Source organism: Macaca mulatta, chromosome 18, assembly GCF_049350105.2.
Source record: "Macaca mulatta isolate MMU2019108-1 chromosome 18, T2T-MMU8v2.0, whole genome shotgun sequence".
NCBI classification, from domain to species: Eukaryota; Metazoa; Chordata; class Mammalia; order Primates; family Cercopithecidae; genus Macaca; species Macaca mulatta.
In genome coordinates this window covers 83,830,919-83,847,043 of record NC_133423.1, presented here as the reverse complement: position 1 = coordinate 83,847,043, position 16,125 = coordinate 83,830,919, and the positions used below count along the sequence as shown (strand labels likewise).

Genomic DNA, 16,125 nt, shown 5'->3' with positions numbered 1-16,125 from the left:
ATTGCTCCTTTATTCCATGAAATCTCTTTCTTCCCTTTCTCTGACGGCCTTTGTTTAAAAGTCACAGGTAAGAACTATTAACTCCAGTTCCTTCCACAGTAATTCCACAGCCAGCCTCCAGGAGCCAGGCCTCCCTGCACAGTGCCTCCCACACCCATCAGTAAATATGCAATGGGTTTTTTACAGTGGGATTGCTTAAACCCACAGCATGCATGACAGTTGTGATCAACAAACAAGGGCATCAAAGTTCAGAAGGATTTGTTTTCTCCCTGCCAGAGTGTACCTGGCTCACAATTTTTCCCTGGGAGCGAGGTGAGCCTTTCAGGCACGTGAAAAGATCCAGCAGGTTTCCGGGGCACGCGGGGCACTGTGTCACCGTCGGGGGGTGCTGGGGAGGGGACAGGGGTGTGACTTCCGGGCTGCTCGCATCTCACCCACGGTCCAGCAGCTCTGGGCCCTCGGCCTGCAGCGAGGCGAGAATGACCGACCTGGCAGCACCCCTGGGTGCTGGAAGTTGAAGAGTTGATTCGAGGGCGATCTTTGGGACGAAGGCCCTGTGGAAACTGAAGGGGTTTTCACCTCGCACCTTCCTGTAAGTCTCGGGCTTCCTGAGGACAGGTCTTTGCACCCTGAGCACGACCGCAGCCCTGGGCAGAGCCTGAAGCCCACTTGCTGAGCCTCTGGGCCCCAGAGCTGGTGGGAGGGTCTCAGCGGGATGCGATTGTCCTGGGCCAGCACTTTCCGAGGCGCTGGTGGGCAGCCAGGTGGACTTACTAACCGCTACCTGTGCCAGGCCCTGTGGATACAAAAATAAAGACGACCCAGCTCTAAAGGAGCCACCAGGGCAAAGGGAGACAAGTCAGGGAGTAGCAGCTTCCAAGGAAGGGACAATGCCAGGCGCAGACGGGATGGGGTGGGCCCAGGACCCCTAGGTATTAGGTGAGAGCCTCCGCCTCCCAGATGGGTTCCTTCAGCCGTGTTTTTGGGAATGTGTGGCTTAGAACTGACCTCAGGGAGACTACCCCTGTGCATCGGGGGACCATCCCGGCCGCCTGCTGTAGGAGCTGCCAGCCACCTGTCCACGCCTTACTCTCCCTGGGCCTGGGCTGGGTGACAGAGGCCTGTCTCCTCCACTGGCCTGGACTCCACCTGGCCAGGCTGTCCCCTGAGACACAGCTGAGTGCACGCTCGGCCATGGGCCAGCGGCTGCTCCACAGCCAGAGGACGCCTGCATGTGGCTACGGTAGAGTGGCTGTGGCCGCCCCCAGAGCCCACAGCAAGGGCAGCTGACCCAGCCCGGAGGCCTTGCCACTGTTTGTGTCGTCTGGATGTGGGGCAGTGCTGGCTGATGGCAGTGGAGGCTCTGCTGATTCCCCCTGCCACCTTCTGAAGCCCCGACCTTGGCAGCCCTCATTGCCAGAGGAAGGCAGGGGAGGTGCCCAGGCGGGAGCTATGTGTTTTGGAACAGGATTGCTGATCATGACCAAAACAGAGTTGCTCAATTCCAGCTGGACTTTACGCAAATGGGTTCACCCACCTGCAACCGTTGTAACAGCAGCAAACACGCACCCAACAGCCTAGGGGCTAATGCTCTGCTTCCATGATCTTGCTCATCTCTGAGCCCAACATCTCTGCAGGTGGCATCATTCTTATCCACCCTGGTTTCACTGAAGAGGAAACTGAGGCCTGTGAGGAGATCAGAAGTGCCCTCAGGCCGCTCCAGGCTTCAGACACTGGACTGTGGCGCCAAAGCTCAGCCTAGCTACGCACAGGCTTCTCTGCTGTGAGCGAAGCCTTTGGGTTCTCCAGCGAGCAGTTAAGGGATCCACGTTTGCCTCCCTGTTTGAGTCCTGAAGGCCCCCTTGGCTCTCCGTTGTAGCGGTGCAGGCTCTCCAGTCGGTGGAACTGCCTTCTCTTTTCCTGGATGCCTCACACCCTGCCCTTGAGGGCTCTGGAAAGCAACAGGGAAGCCGATTAGGCCCAGTCCCTGCTGCTCAGAATCCAGCCCCAGCACAGACTATGTTCCCAATGCCAAGGATCTCGCCAGCACGGCACGGAGCCCGGACACCTAAGCTGCAGGAGAGGTGGCAGCTCCAGGAAGCGAAGGCCTGGGTGCACCTTCCGGCCGCACAGAGAAGCCTCAGGGCAAAAGCCTCACCCCGCAGTGAGGGCAGCGCAGCCCTGTGTGCCGGTCCCAGCAAACCCTCCCACCAATTCCTACTCCACCAGCCAGGCCTCCTTGGGCCACGTGGCTCCTTGCCGCTCCCACCAATTCCTACTCCACCAGCCAGGCCTCCTTGGGCCACGTGGCTCCTTGCCGCAGGCGCTTCACGGTTCTGCCTCCACCTCCTCACCTCGTGTACTGACAAGGAAATGTCCTCGCGTGCTCCCAGTCTCCCGGGCACCACCAAAGGCTTAGATCCCTAAACCCCATGGCCAATTGCTCCTAGACCCTCATGCTCCTCACTGCCAGGCCCTTCTCCTGCCTTCACCCCTCCTGGAGACCCCACAGCAGTCAGCCACATTCCCATGTGAAAGATATTCAGTGCACACCAGCCTTGCCCTCCGGAGAGAGGACCTCACTCCCCCATCACCCCTCCTTCCAGGGACAGCCCCCATCCAACCATCTGTTGTCTTGGCCGTGTGAGGGCCAGGCCCCCTCACCATGGCCAGGACAGTTCTGAAGGCCATCCACACCACGGCACTCTGCAGGGATGGGCGGAGGCCACCGTGGAGATGGCAGGTGGCCCAGCGTCCCCGGCCCACAGTGCTCTTCCCCTTGCTGAGCACCAGCCTGTTTCAGAGCCGCTTCCCAGAGAACCCACCTGGACAGTATCAGCCCTTGCTGGACCTTCTTAACTCCCAGAAGAGCAGAGCCTGTCGCCCCGTCCTGCATTCTCTTCTCACCTGACTTGACTTGGCCACCTGAACCCCCGAGGTTCACACTGTCCCATCCTCGCCAGTAACCCTGCAGAATTGCATCTCCAGCCACAGCCTTCCTCCCCAGCTCCACACGACGCACGCAACCTGTCTTCTGTGTAGGCCCAACTCGGCCCCAAGTTAAATATTCCATTCGCTCCCACCGGATGGCTAGCCGGGTTCTCCACTTTCATACCCAGTCAGTGAATGCATATGAAGCATCTTCTACCTGTGGGTGATAGCAAAGTAGCCATTTATCCACATGCCCTCAAGGCCGCATGCGTTCTGAACTCTCTGTATGTGTGTTTCAGGCAGCCCTCCCCACCCTCCACGAGCTAGGCGCTGTTACTCCTTCATTCTTACAGAAGAGAAATGGAGGCTCGAGGTCAAGCGCCCTGCCCACAGTTACACAGGCAGTGAGGAGAGAGGCAAGATGTCAGCCCAGACAGTTTGGCTTCTAGCCACTAACCTATGCCAGGAACGGCAAGAGGCAGCCACCCAGGGGCCAAGGACGAACTCGGCTGTCTTGTCCAACATGACACTGTCCCCGGCCTCTCAAGTGGAGGTTAATGCTGTCTGCATGCTAGTACTCTGTCATTCACTTCACGCATTCCACTTTGCATAGAATTGTCTGAATTCTGAGGTGTGCCTCCAGTAGACAGAAAGTCCTCACGGCAAGAACTGTCTTGTGTCCCGTTTTTCTTTCTATCTCCCTGAACAGGTTCTGTAGGTTCCTAGAAAAAGCATGGGAGACCGTGGGCACTCACTGTCCACATCTGTCACAAAGTCATCACGGTTTGATGTGAAACTGGTAAGTTCTGAGCGGGGCTGGGAATGCATCAATGCGTTATCTGGCTGTGGTAGTGGACGAGTTATGCTAAACACTTCTGCTGGGGAAAGTGGGTGAGGGCATATGGAATTCTGTCTGTGTTAATTCTTGCAACAGTGTGTGAATCTACAATTATCTCAAAATTAAAAGTTTTTAAAAAATTATCCTAGTTCAAAAGATAAATTACACAGTCACCCTAATTATAATAGCACCCTGTCTGATTCCTCCAATTTTCGTCTTTCCTATTCCTTCTACACAGCAACTAATTTCATGTGTGCCTACCTCTGTTCATTTTTATTTTTTACCATCTGCTTCCCCAGTAAAGGATGACAACAGAAGTTGTATTTGTCTCTTTTTTTTTTTGAAACGGAGTCTCTCGCTCTGTTGCCCAGGCTGGAGTGAAGTGGCTGATTCTCAGCTCACTGCAACCTCTGCCTCCCAGGTTTAAGCCATTCTCCTGCCTCAGGCTCCCGAGTAGCTGGGATTACAGGCGCCGCCACCACAGCTGGCTAATTTTTGTATTTTCTGTAGAGACAGGGTTTCATCATGTTGACCAGGCCAGTCTCGAACTCCTGACCTCAGGTAATCCACTCGCCTCGGCCTCCCAAAGTGCTGAGATTACAGGCATGAGCCACTGTGCCCGGCCGTATTTGTCTCTTTATTTCAAGCACCTACAGGCATGTGGTCACTGTTCCAGGACCACAAGAGCAGAGCGGCAATCTCCTCGTCCCCGGCTCACTCCCTGTCCCAGAAGCTGCCGGAGGTTTCCTGTGTCCCCCTCTAGGCTCTGATGGGAAATCAAGGAGCTCGGTGTGGAACACCTTTAAAGATCAACATATTATAGGTGGAAATATAAAGTCCTAATCATAAGCCTAAGTTAATGGAAAATAACAAATTATTCTACTAAAAGCGAACTCCTAATTTCATTTTCATTTGCGGCTGGTTCATTTGTTTTATAACTTTCTGGTAGACGGTGACAGACAAACAACAGCTCCCACAGAAGCCGTGAGAAACGCACCTGAGAAAGGGGGAGCATCCCCTTCAACAGTCAGGCCTGTTTGCTTCTAGTGGAGGCGGGCCCAGGGGAGCAGCTGCAGGGGCTGTGGGGGCCGCACGCCAGTGGCATATCAGCCCCACCACACGCGTGACCGTAGCCCTCCTGGTCTTCGGATCTGGGCAGCTGAACTCCAAACGCTAGCTGTGTTCTCACCGCTGGCTATGGGGGCTACAACAAGGAATAGCCACTCTGGAAGCCAGCCTGGCCATTCTTAAGAAGTTCTGATAGACCCATCTTATGACCTCGCCGCTCCAGCCCCAGGTATTTACCCAGGAGAAAGGAAACACACGGCAGCCACCCCTTATCTCAGTTTCTGCACTTTCAGTTACCCACAGTCACCTGTGGTCTGAAAATGTTACATGGAAAATTCCAGAAATAAACAATTCATGTCTTAAATTCCACGTTTTTCTGAGTAGCGTCACTCAGCCTGCCCTGTTCCGCTCGGTCCCCGGCGGGGCGTGAATCCTCCCTTTCTCCAGCACGTCCGCACCGTCATCGCCTCTGCGGAGCTGTCTCGGGATCAGATTGACGTGCGTCACGGTACCACAGTGCTTGTGCTCAAGCCACCCTTGTTTTACTACAGAGCGGCCCCAGAGTGCAAGGGGACTGGTGCTGGCAATTGGGATACGCCAAAGAGAAGACATCAACTGCTTCCTTCAAATGAAAAGGTGAGTGTTTTTGACTCAATAAGGAAAGAAAAAAATCACACGCTGAGGTTGCTGAGCTCTACAGCAAGAACAAAGCGTCTATGTGTGAAACTGTGAAGAAGGAAAAAGAAATTCATTTGAGTTTTGCTCCTCAAATGGCAAAAGTTACTGCCACAGTGTATAGCGAGTGCTTAGCTAAGATGGAAAAAGCATTCAGTTTGTGAATGGAAGTCCTGAGTGGAGATGTGTCCCGATGCACGGCAGTCAGCTTTAGCACTACTGGAGGCTTCGGTCACCCACTGTCGGGGGCATCCTGGAAGGCATCCCCCATGGATAAGAGGAGACAACTGCTTATCCACATAGACTTGTACACAATTGTTCATAGCAGTTATATTTGTAAGAGTCCCAAACTGTAGGCAACCCAAATGCTCATCAACAGATGAATACAGAAACTGTGGTGTAATCAGTACAGTGGAATACTACTTGGCCATCAAAAAGAATGACTTATTGATATGCGTATTGCATACGGCCTGGAACAATTCCAAAACAACAGCACGGAATTTTAAAAACCAGACAAAAAAGAAATACACTGTATGTTTCATTTATATAAAAAGGCCAACGAATCTCCAGTGAGAGAAAACAGACCACCAGTTGTTTGGGGACAGGGTAGGGGGCAGGGAGATGCTGGAGATTAGGACTGGGCAGGAGGGAACTCTGGGGCATGGCTATTGTAAACCAAAAAGTATCTGAAACAGGCCTCAATCAATTTACAAGTTTATTTTGCCAAGGTTAAGGACATGCCCGGAAGAAGAAAAGACGGAATCCCAGAAACAGTCCGTGGTCTGTGCCTTTTCCCAAAGATGATTTCGAAGCTTTAATATTTAAAGGGGAAAAGTGGGCTGGAGGGGAAAGAGGAGGGGTGTGGTAATCCACGTGTTGCAAGAGAAAAGGAGCAGGTAGGGCAACAGTCAACCATGTGTTGGTCTCCTGCTAAGTAGACCCGCACTTCACGTAAGAGACGGTGAACACAGCAGCTCCCTGCGGAGATGTTGAACCCGTTTTCCGCAGCTACCTGCTCAGGAATAGGAGGAGAGGCAGCGTCTTGCGGGACTCAGCTTTCAGCTTGTTATTTTTCCTTTTGGCAGAGTGAACTGGGGTCCCTTTCGCAACATGTTCACCGTCTTGATGATGGTGATGCTTTCACAGGGGTACACCCGTGCCCAAGCTTAGGCAATTGTGCTCTTTAAATCAGGGCAGTGTGGCCGGGCGCGGTGGCTCACGCCTGCAATCCCAGCACTTTGAGAGGCAGAGGCGGGTGTATCACGAGGTCAGGAGTTTGAGACCAGCCTGGTCAACACAGTGAAACCCCGTCTCTACTAAAAATACAAAAATTAGCTGGGCGTGGTGGCAGGTGCCTGTAATCCCACCTACTCGGGAGGCTGAGGCAAGAGAACTGCTTGAACCCGGGAGGTGGAGGTGGCAGTGAGCTGAGATCGTGCCACTGCACTCCAGCCTGGGCGACAGAGCTAGACTCCATCTGGAAAAAAAAAAAAACTGATGCAGTTTATTATATGTCAATTACACCATAAGAAAGCTAGGGATTTTTTTTTGTGTTTTTTTAATCACCAGATTCTGCCCCTTACTGGCTAAGTGGGGGGATGTTGGACAAGCTCCTGAACCTCACTAAGCTTCCTCATGCAGAAACAGCAGCATCTATCTAGGGCCCCTAAATGGGATGGGGCACAGAGGGCTCCGCAGAGCAACCGTGGAGACTCGGTGGTGTTACCGGTCATCAGCACTTCTGTAAAGAACAGCTTGATCGAGCTATAATTCACAGGCCACACAATTCACACATTTAAAGCATGTAATTCCACTGCTTCTGCTGTGTCACGCAGCTGTGCAACCAGCACCACACTCAGGTTTAGAATATGTCACCTCACCCCAGAAAGAAATTCTGTGCCCTTTACCTACCTCCCCTACTCACCACCCTCCCCAGTCCCTGCCCTAGGCAACCTCGAATTTACTCTCTCTGGATTTGTCTATTGCGGACATTTCACAGAAGTGGGGTCACATAACACGTGGCCTTTGGCTTATTGACTCAAGCACGAGGCTCTAGAGGTCCGTGCGTGTGGCAGTGCGTGGCAGCCCTTCATTCCTGCCCGTGGCTGAATATGCCGCAATATGGAGGCACTGCACTTTGTTTACCCAGCCACCAGCTGATGGACACTTGGGTTGTTCTACTTTTTGGCGATCATGAATAATGCCACTGTGAACATTTGAGTACGAGTTTCTATGTGGACATATGTTTTCAGTTCTCCAGAAAAGAAATTGCTGGGTCATACGGTAACTCCACCGGTAGCTTTTGGAGAAGCCGCTAGACAGTTTTCCAAGTCGGTTGCACCATTTTCTTTTTTTTTTTTTTTTTTTTTTTTTTTGAGACGGAGTCTCGCTCTGTAGCCCAGGCTGGAGTGCAGTGGCCGGATCTCAGCTCACTGCAAGCTCCGCCTCCCGGGTTCACGCCATTCTCCAGCCTCAGCCTCCCGAGTAGCTGGGACTACAGGCGCTGCCACCTCGCCCGGCTATTTTTTTTTTGTATTTCTTAGTAGAGACGGGGTTTCACCGTGTTAGCCAGGATGGTCTCGATCTCCTGACCTCGTGATCCGCCCATCTCGGCCTCCCAAAGTGCTGGGATTACAGGCTTGAGCCACCGCGCCCGGCCAGTTGCACCATTTTCATTCCAATCGGCAGCGTACAAGCGCTCTGATTTCCCCACATCCTCACCAACACTTGTTATTACCTGGCTATTTTTTTTAATTGCAGCCATTCTGGTGGGTATGAAATAGAAACTCACTGCAGCTTGGCTTTGATCATTTTCTTGTCTGTATTCCTGCAAGAGTGATCTGGTAGTAATGGCCATGAGGAATTGTGGTTTGTGTCCGTTATGATTGTGGTGATGGTTTCACTAGTGTATACAAATGTCAGAATTCGTCAAATTGCATGCCTTACATATGTGCAGTTAATTGTTCACTTGAACCTTGAACAATGTGGGGGTTAGGGATGTCAACCTCCCACGTGGTCAAAAATCTGAGTATAACTTTTGACTCCTCCAAAATGTAACTACTCATAGCTGACTGTTACCCAGGAGACTTACCTGTAACATAAACAGTCAATGGCATTACCCAGGAGACTTACCTGTAACATAAAGAGTCAATGAACATTCTGTATAGATTATATGGTATATTCTCACAATAAAGTGAGCTAGAGAAAATAAGATGTTATTCGAAAATCATAAGGAAGAGAAAATATATTTACTATTCATTAAATGGAAGTGGACCGTCATGAAGGTCTTCATCCTCTTCGTCTTCACACTGAGTGGGCTGAGGAGGAGAAGGAGGAAGAGGAGGGTTGGTCTTGCTGTCTCAGAGGTGGCAGAGGCCAGCGAAAATCCGCATGTCAGTTGGACCTGGCGGTTCAAACCTGTGTTGTGCAAAGGCTGACTGTGTATCAATTACATCTTAATGAAGCTGTCAAACAAACAAATAACCACTCTCCCACCTCCAGAAAAGCAGTAATGACCACACGCCAGGGAGCTGGAATAATTACGTTTCTTTTTTCCAAAAAGTCTCTGGACTATTTTTGTCCGAGAGCCCTTTTGCCTCTATGTCTTAATACTACAAAGTGTCTCAGAAAATTTTTTGGAAATAGGCCTGATATGAGAACCGAATGGAAGATGTGCCTCTGGGGGGTGAGGGCCTGCTGGGACCCCCAAGAAGGTGCAAGGTGCCGGGCAGGGCACTCAGGCTCTCTGTAGCCCCCTCACAGTGGGGCACCCACCCTGGGCCCCTGGCTAAGTTCTTTCTATTCAAATCAACCCCATGGTTGCAGGGACAGACAACAGATAATCTCAACCTGGAAACAAATCTCTGTCCATAACATTCACAAACCACTGGAAGCTTTAGTCATATTTATACGTCCTATATGGCTTGATCAATAGTCTCATATACTGAAGACACTGACAAATGCAATTAACAATGAAAGCCAAAGAATTACAATGTGATAATAAGGTCAGTATTATTTATGTATTCCAATCAGGGAGATAATTGCGAAACTCTAAACAAAAGAGAACACAGAAAATAGCTCATGTATACTCAATTATCTTAGTCCTACTTCAAATTGAATTCATTTAGGAAGAAACTTTTTAAAGGATGATAAAATTTAAAATGCCATCCAGGTATGGTGGCTCATGCCTGTAATCCCAGCACTTTGGAAGGCTCAATCACTTGTACCCAGGAGTTTGAGACCAGCCTGGGCAACACAGGGAGATCCCGTCTCTACAAACTATAAAAGAATTAGCCAGGCATGGAGTGGCACGCCTGTGGTCCCACCTATTCTAGAGGCTGAGGTGGGAGGATTGGGTGAGCCTGGGAGGTCGAGGCTACGGTAAACAGTGATTGTACCACTGTACTCCAGCCTCGGCAACAGAGCGAGACTCTGTCAAAGTAGAATAATAATAACAAAATTTTAAACATCATATTCTTTACAAGAAATTTAGAACTCCAGGAGAACATGCAACCACACAAACAAAATGGCCTGCCCTTCAACGATGGTACAGATCGAGTTTGTCCGTCAACACAAAAGGTGAGAGCCGCGTGCGTGACAGACGACCGACGCAGCATGAAGACGCGAGCCCTGCAGATCTGCTAGGAATAGGAACATACGGATGTCTGCTGTAGAGAAAATATAACCACACACTAAATAATAAACACAGGTATTAAATATGTATGTGAACCCTTTATATTAATTAAAGGTATAAGATGTGTACATGATTTTTTAAAGCCACTATAAATATGGCCTAGTCAAAAAAAAATCTACACATTGTGCTAAGTGATCCAGTCGCCAGTGTGGAGACTGCGCTGCTGACCTCACAGCACAGAGGAACACGTGTCCCAGCCACTGGCCACAGGTGAGCATCTGTGAGGCCTGCCTGTGCCCACCTCACACAGACTAGCGGCCGGCTGGCCCCTTCCTCACGCTCCTCGTGGAGTCCTGAAATGGTTTCTCATGCTGGTCATTTGTTTCCCAAGTCCGGCCGCAAATATCGCTGAGCTACAGTAACCCTTTCAGTTCCACAATGACACCTTTCAATCCACTCACAGCGTTCAGGCGTCGCTTACACAGGCTCCGCTTTCGCCGGAGTGAGGATTGTGCCTTCACTGAGCAGAGGCGCGCCCCCACCTCGGCAGGGATGCACCAAACACGCCTGCTAAAGCCCAAACCCCTGACTCATTTTCTCAGAGCCCTTGTATTTTGATAAGATATAGTTTACACACCTAATATAGATGTAGAAACTGTCTTTCAACATCCGTGCTTAGGACAAAATCCCATCTCCTAGGGCCCAGGAACCTGTCAGGGCCTGAGTCCAAATCCCGGCGTCTTCACCCAGCAACCCCGCAGGTCACTCAGCCTCTTGTGGCCTCTGTCTCCTCACAGTTGAATGCACAGAGATAGAGAATAACACGGTGATTCCCAGGGCTGGGGAAGAAATGGGAGACAAAGCAGGTAAGGAGGAGGCCAGTCCGGAGGGCAGCACGAGGGCTAGAGGAATAAGACCTCACTGTATTGGGAATTTTCGCTGAAAAAGTAGATTTTAGGTGTTCTTGCCACACAAAAAATGAGTAACTATGTAAGATGATGGATATGTTAATTTGTCTGACTACAGTCACCGTTTCACTATGTGTATATATACTCAATTTCTGCCAATAACCAGTTTCTCTCAGCATAATTTCGGAATAAATAACATCACCACATCATGATACGCTGCTAGGCCATGTAGATATTGTCAAAAAGTTTACAAAAAAGGATTTTCTTTAAAAAAAAAAAAAAAAAGACTTCATTCTAGCAAGCAGTTTGCCAGCTGGAGAAACACAGCCTTTGGTACAAAACATCGGTGTGCGCCAAGAAAACCGGGAGAAGCGTTGTTTCCCCCCCGGTTCCCACTCTGGTCTGCTTATTCAAATGAGGGATGCACGCTTGCTTAGTTTTAATTGGCCAGTGCTTGTTTAGTCATGATTGGTCAAGGGAGGTACCGTCTGTGGGTTAAGGTCCAGGAGGTGACATGGGATTTCCTGGCAGCTGTTGATTCGGGTGGCGTGGGAACAGGAGCAGAGAGTCCCGAAGTTCCACAAGCACGTGGGTTTTCCAGCCAATGGCCCCGTGGCTCTGTTTTGAATTTAGGACCAGTCAGCCACTCAGGATCTGCCTTGAAGGACTGACTCAGGCTCACAACGTGATTTTTAAAACTCGTGAGGCATGGCAGTCGGGAGGCTGACTGAATGATTTTGCTCAACTTTGCTTTCAGCCCAGCTGGGGCCTCCTACGTAAGTCAAGCCTAGGATTACAATGGTGACTAGTGTAAGGGCTGTGCTGATTATTCGTGTCGGGAGCTTTAGGTGACCACGGAAGGTAGGACTCCCCTTCTCTGGCTTTCTCCTTTCCTGGATTTCTGAGCTGCCCAAATTCTGTTCCTTGGCTCTTCGAGGCAGTAAGTTGCAGGCTTTTAGTCCAGATTCTTGCTGCCTCTGCTTGGCTTGGACTGAGGCCGTCCTCTAGGGAAAAGCAGCAGAAAGCAGGCGGCTCGCCCTGCCACCCCTTCCCGCAGGTGTGGGCTCCGTCCAGGGTCAGCCTCCTCAGGGCTCCCTCCGGCGCGCCCCACACTTGTTTTTTACTTTTGTGTCCCAAGTTTGTGACTGTTGCCTGTGGGCATGTGGGTGGCTGAGAGGCCACCTCTCCAGGGCTCAAAGTGCCCTTGGGCGCCGGCTGAGGCGCAGGTGGCCCTTAGAGACGGACACTGTTCATCTGAAACAAGTCCCCTTCTCCCCGCAGCCGCAGAACGCCTCAGCTAAAGCCTCTGAGGATAAAATCACTTCATGTATAAATACATTTATTTTTCTCTACGTATCCACACGCTGGCTTTTATGTTAGTACAGTGACGTTTTCCCATTTTCCAGTTGCTTGGGTCTACCTGCCCCCTCTCTCGCAGCTCCACTGACCTCAGCCCTGGGTTTTGAGAGCACTTCCCGTCTCACAAATACTTCGACTTGGAGGATCTTTATTGGGTTCTTAACATTTCTCTGTGAAAAAGCAGGGCAGGCTTCACTGTGGCGCTTTCCCACTGCCAGAGGCTCCCTGTGTGTGCTTCTGTTGGACGATGGCCTCATATCCCTGGAAATGGGCAACACCACAGACAACACAGGCTTTGCATCCTCTTCCAAACGGACCCTCAGAATGCAGCGGGCTTCAGAGAGCAGGATCCAAAGCCAGCTGGCTCCTCCACGCGCTGTTCCTGCAGGCGCAGCCATGACGGACGGTGGAACCCTTTCATTTCTAACTGAGGTCAGGTGCATGGGGAGGATGTGACGGAGTCCAGACTTGCTCTGCCGGCCACACGGCAGCCAATACATCGAGAGACACGGAGTTGGGGCAAGAAAGGAGACTTTATCTCGGAGAGTCAGAAAATTGAGAAGATGGTGGAAACTAACGTCCCAGAGATCCATCTCGGAATTATGTGGGCTTTGCCTTGCTTGTCTTCTATGTGAGAGGGAAAGAAGGGGACTGACAATCGCAATTGTCTGGGCTCCAACCAGCGTCTGGGGGAAGTTTGCAAAACTTCTTTGTCCGTGCATAATGGTCTCTCATGTGACGGTAGCTAAACCTCCCCGTCTCTATAAATCCTTAACAAAACATAGTTAGCTGTTTACATAATTCCCTTTTAATCCCAGAGTTAGTTTCAAAAACTGCATGATTGCTGGTTTTGTGTTTTATCTCAGTGCTCTAAAATTATCCTGGCCTACGTGCAGGAGCGGGTACAGGCCCCTTCAACAACAATGGAGCTGGTTGTGTCCGTTCTTTAGCTGTTTCACTGTCACAGGCCCATGTGGAGAATGTGGTCAAGGAGTTCTGGAATGTTCTGCCACCTTGTAGGAACGGTCAGTGTGACTTCTTGTGTAAACTCTCAGACGCAGCTCAGCCCACCAGAAAGATATTTCAGACGAGGAACATGGGCACGAGCTGCAGCCTCCTTCTGGCTCTTCGCTAACGAGCTCGCTAAATCTAGCACACGTGTTCACTCTATATTTGTAGAAAGTTATGTTTCATCTTTTTGCAAATTTGTTTGAAGGTTTTGGGGGTCCCGCCAAGATGCCTATGCGACTCCCCCAGCAAAGCCACAGAACTCCACCTGCCAACGAGCCTGGAGGTCGCTGAACCTGCTGCGGACACACTGAGTCTCAGCCCACAGCGGACCCCACATGGCACAAGCCCTTTCCCTCGCTGACGCCCCGCGCTGCTGCGTTCCTTCCTGGTGTGGTGTCTGCTGCGGTGCTGGTTCCGGTTTGGCCCTGTCCAATGGGCAAGTCCTCTCAGCAATGACTGACAGCCGGGTCTTCCGGTCTGCCCTGGGGGGATCCTCCTGGGGCAGGAGGGGTCTATTCTCCACGGTTCTGGTTCCGGTTTGGCCCTGTCCAATGGGCAAGTCCTCTCAGCAATGACTGACAGCCGGGTCTTCCGGTCTGCCCTGGGGGGATCCTCCTGGGGCAGGAGGGGTCCATTCTCCACGGTTCTGGTTCCGGTTTGGCCCTGTCCAATGTGCAAGTCCTCTCAGCAATGACTGACAGCCGGGTCTTCCGGTCTGCCCTGGGGGGATCCTCCTGGGGCAGGAGGGGTCCATTCTCCACGGTTCTGGTTCCGGTTTGGCCCTGTCCAATGGGCAAGTCCTCTCAGCAATGACTGACAGCCGAGTCTTCCGGTCTGCCCTTGGGGGGATCCTCCTGGGGCAGGAGGGGTCCATTCTCCACGGTTCTGGTTCCGGTTTGGCCCTGTCCAATGGGCAAGTCCTCTCAGCAATGACTGACAGCCAGGTCTTCCGGTCTGCCCTGGGGGGATCCTCCTGGGGCAGGAGGGGTCCATTCTCCACGGTTCTGGTTCCGGTTTGGCCCTGTCCAATGGGCAAGTCCTCTCAGCAATGACTGACAGCCGGGTCTTCCGGTCTGCCCTGGGGGGATCCTCCTGGGGCAGGAGGGGTCCATTCTCCACGGTTCTGGTTCCGGTTTGGCCCTGTCCAATGGGCAAGTCCTCTCAGCAATGACTGACAGCCGGGTCTTCGGTCTGCCCTGGGGCATCTGTCTCTCCTGGGGCAGGAGGGGTCCATTCCCCACGGAGAGAGGACAGAAAATCCGGCTTGTTCTTTTCCTCCTGTCCTCCTGCGAGCTCAACTCCATCAAAAGGATGTGTTGCGCCCCCTGGAAAAGAGAACAGGTTTTAGGATCTGGACCCATGAGTGGTGCTTCTGGGTTGGCTGTGGCCCGTGGCTGAGGACGCATCACACAAGCCACACGCAGTCAGCGGGTCTGGGAGCCTCCAGCGAGAAAAGCCTTCACCTCTCCTGGTGTCTGAAATCTTTTCTTACATCAACAATGTATTGATAAATTAGATTACAAAGTTTCTTACAGCAAAGGAACTTTGTCCTGAATGGCTGATAAGTGCTTATATGAATTTAATATCCTCAAAATCCCCAGAAAATACAGAAACTGAACTTCTAATATTTTATTTTTTATTATTTTTTTAGAGATGGGATCTCACTATACTGCCCAGTCTGGTCTTCAGCTCCTGGCCTCAAGCAATGCTCCCACCTCAGTCTCCTAAAGTGCTGGGGTTAAGGTATGAGCCACCATACCTGGCCTTCTAATATTTTAAATGTGTTAGCCTTTCAAGAAAAAATATTTCTCCTCAAAATTACTATCCCTCACAGCATTTTTTTCCATAAGAAACTAAGTTCATGTAATCAAAGTGATTAAACAAGTCAGTTTGATAAATTTGGTTTAAAGACAGTGAATACACCTTTTTCTTCATTTTTTTCTATGTTGCATATAATGCAGGCAGACGTTTTATTTTTGATAAGATGTAAATTTGTTTGTGTTTTTAGGTTTAAATTCCCCAGTTCTTTTCCCTGTCTTTTTTTGTTTTATTTTCAAAGCTATACACAATTTCACACATATCCTTATGATCTAGATATATTTACCAAGATATTTAAACATGTCTATTTCCTGTTTTAAAATCCCTATTAGCGGCCAGGCACGGTGGCTCATGCCTATAATCCCAGCACTTTGGGAAGTTGAGGCTGCCGGATCACTTGAGGTCAGGAGTTTGAGACCCGCCTGGCCAACATGGTGAAACCCCAACTCTTCAAAAAAATATGAAAATTAGCTGAGCGTGGTGGTGTATACCTGCAATCCCAGCTACTCGGGAGGCTGAGGCAGGAGAATTGCTTAAACCCAGGAGGTGGAGGTTGCAGTGAGCAGAGATCACAGCACCGCATTCCAGCCTAAGCAACAAGAGAAACCCTGTCTCAAAATAAATAAATAAATAAATAAATAAATCCCTATTAGCTTCCTAAATAAAATATCCATGCATCATTATTAGTAATATTTATTTGTTTTATAAATGTATTTTTATTTTTATGTTTTATTTCCATAGGTTTTTGGGAAACAGGTGGTATTTGGTTACATGAGTTAAGTTCTTTAGTGATGATTTCTGAGATTGGGTGCACCCATCACCCAAGCAGTGTACACAGCACACAGTCTGTAGTCTTTTATCCCTCACTCCCTCCCACCCTTTCC

General features: G+C 50.5%; 3 long non-coding RNA genes across 5 annotated transcripts in view; 2 read left to right on the top strand and 1 right to left on the bottom strand.

Annotated features, from left to right (window-relative positions):
• LOC114673722 (uncharacterized) overlaps nt 1-16,125 on the bottom strand; it is a 39,828-nt gene that overhangs the window by 2,496 nt on the left and 21,207 nt on the right. The window contains exons 1-5 of one of the 3 annotated variants that reach the window (XR_013408434.1): nt 11,539-13,950; nt 10,783-10,984; nt 8,765-8,929; nt 1,538-1,951; nt 284-796 (exon numbers count right to left, since the gene is read on the bottom strand). This is a non-coding gene — a long non-coding RNA (uncharacterized LOC114673722). Of the gene's footprint in view, nt 1-283; nt 797-1,537; nt 1,952-3,384; nt 3,654-6,851; nt 6,990-8,603; nt 8,645-8,764; nt 8,930-10,782; nt 10,985-11,538; nt 13,951-16,125 lie in introns of those variants that run through there. The other 2 variants (XR_003724523.2, XR_013408435.1) reach the window with 2 other exon arrangements.
• On the top strand, nt 276-3,913 carry LOC144336550 (uncharacterized). The gene is made up of 2 exons (XR_013408436.1): nt 276-592; nt 1,638-3,913. It is a non-coding gene; the product is annotated as an uncharacterized LOC144336550 (long non-coding RNA).
• LOC144336558 (uncharacterized) lies at nt 11,739-15,028 on the top strand. Its single transcript, XR_013408444.1, has 3 exons — nt 11,739-11,829; nt 12,460-14,247; nt 14,368-15,028. It is a non-coding gene; the product is annotated as an uncharacterized LOC144336558 (long non-coding RNA).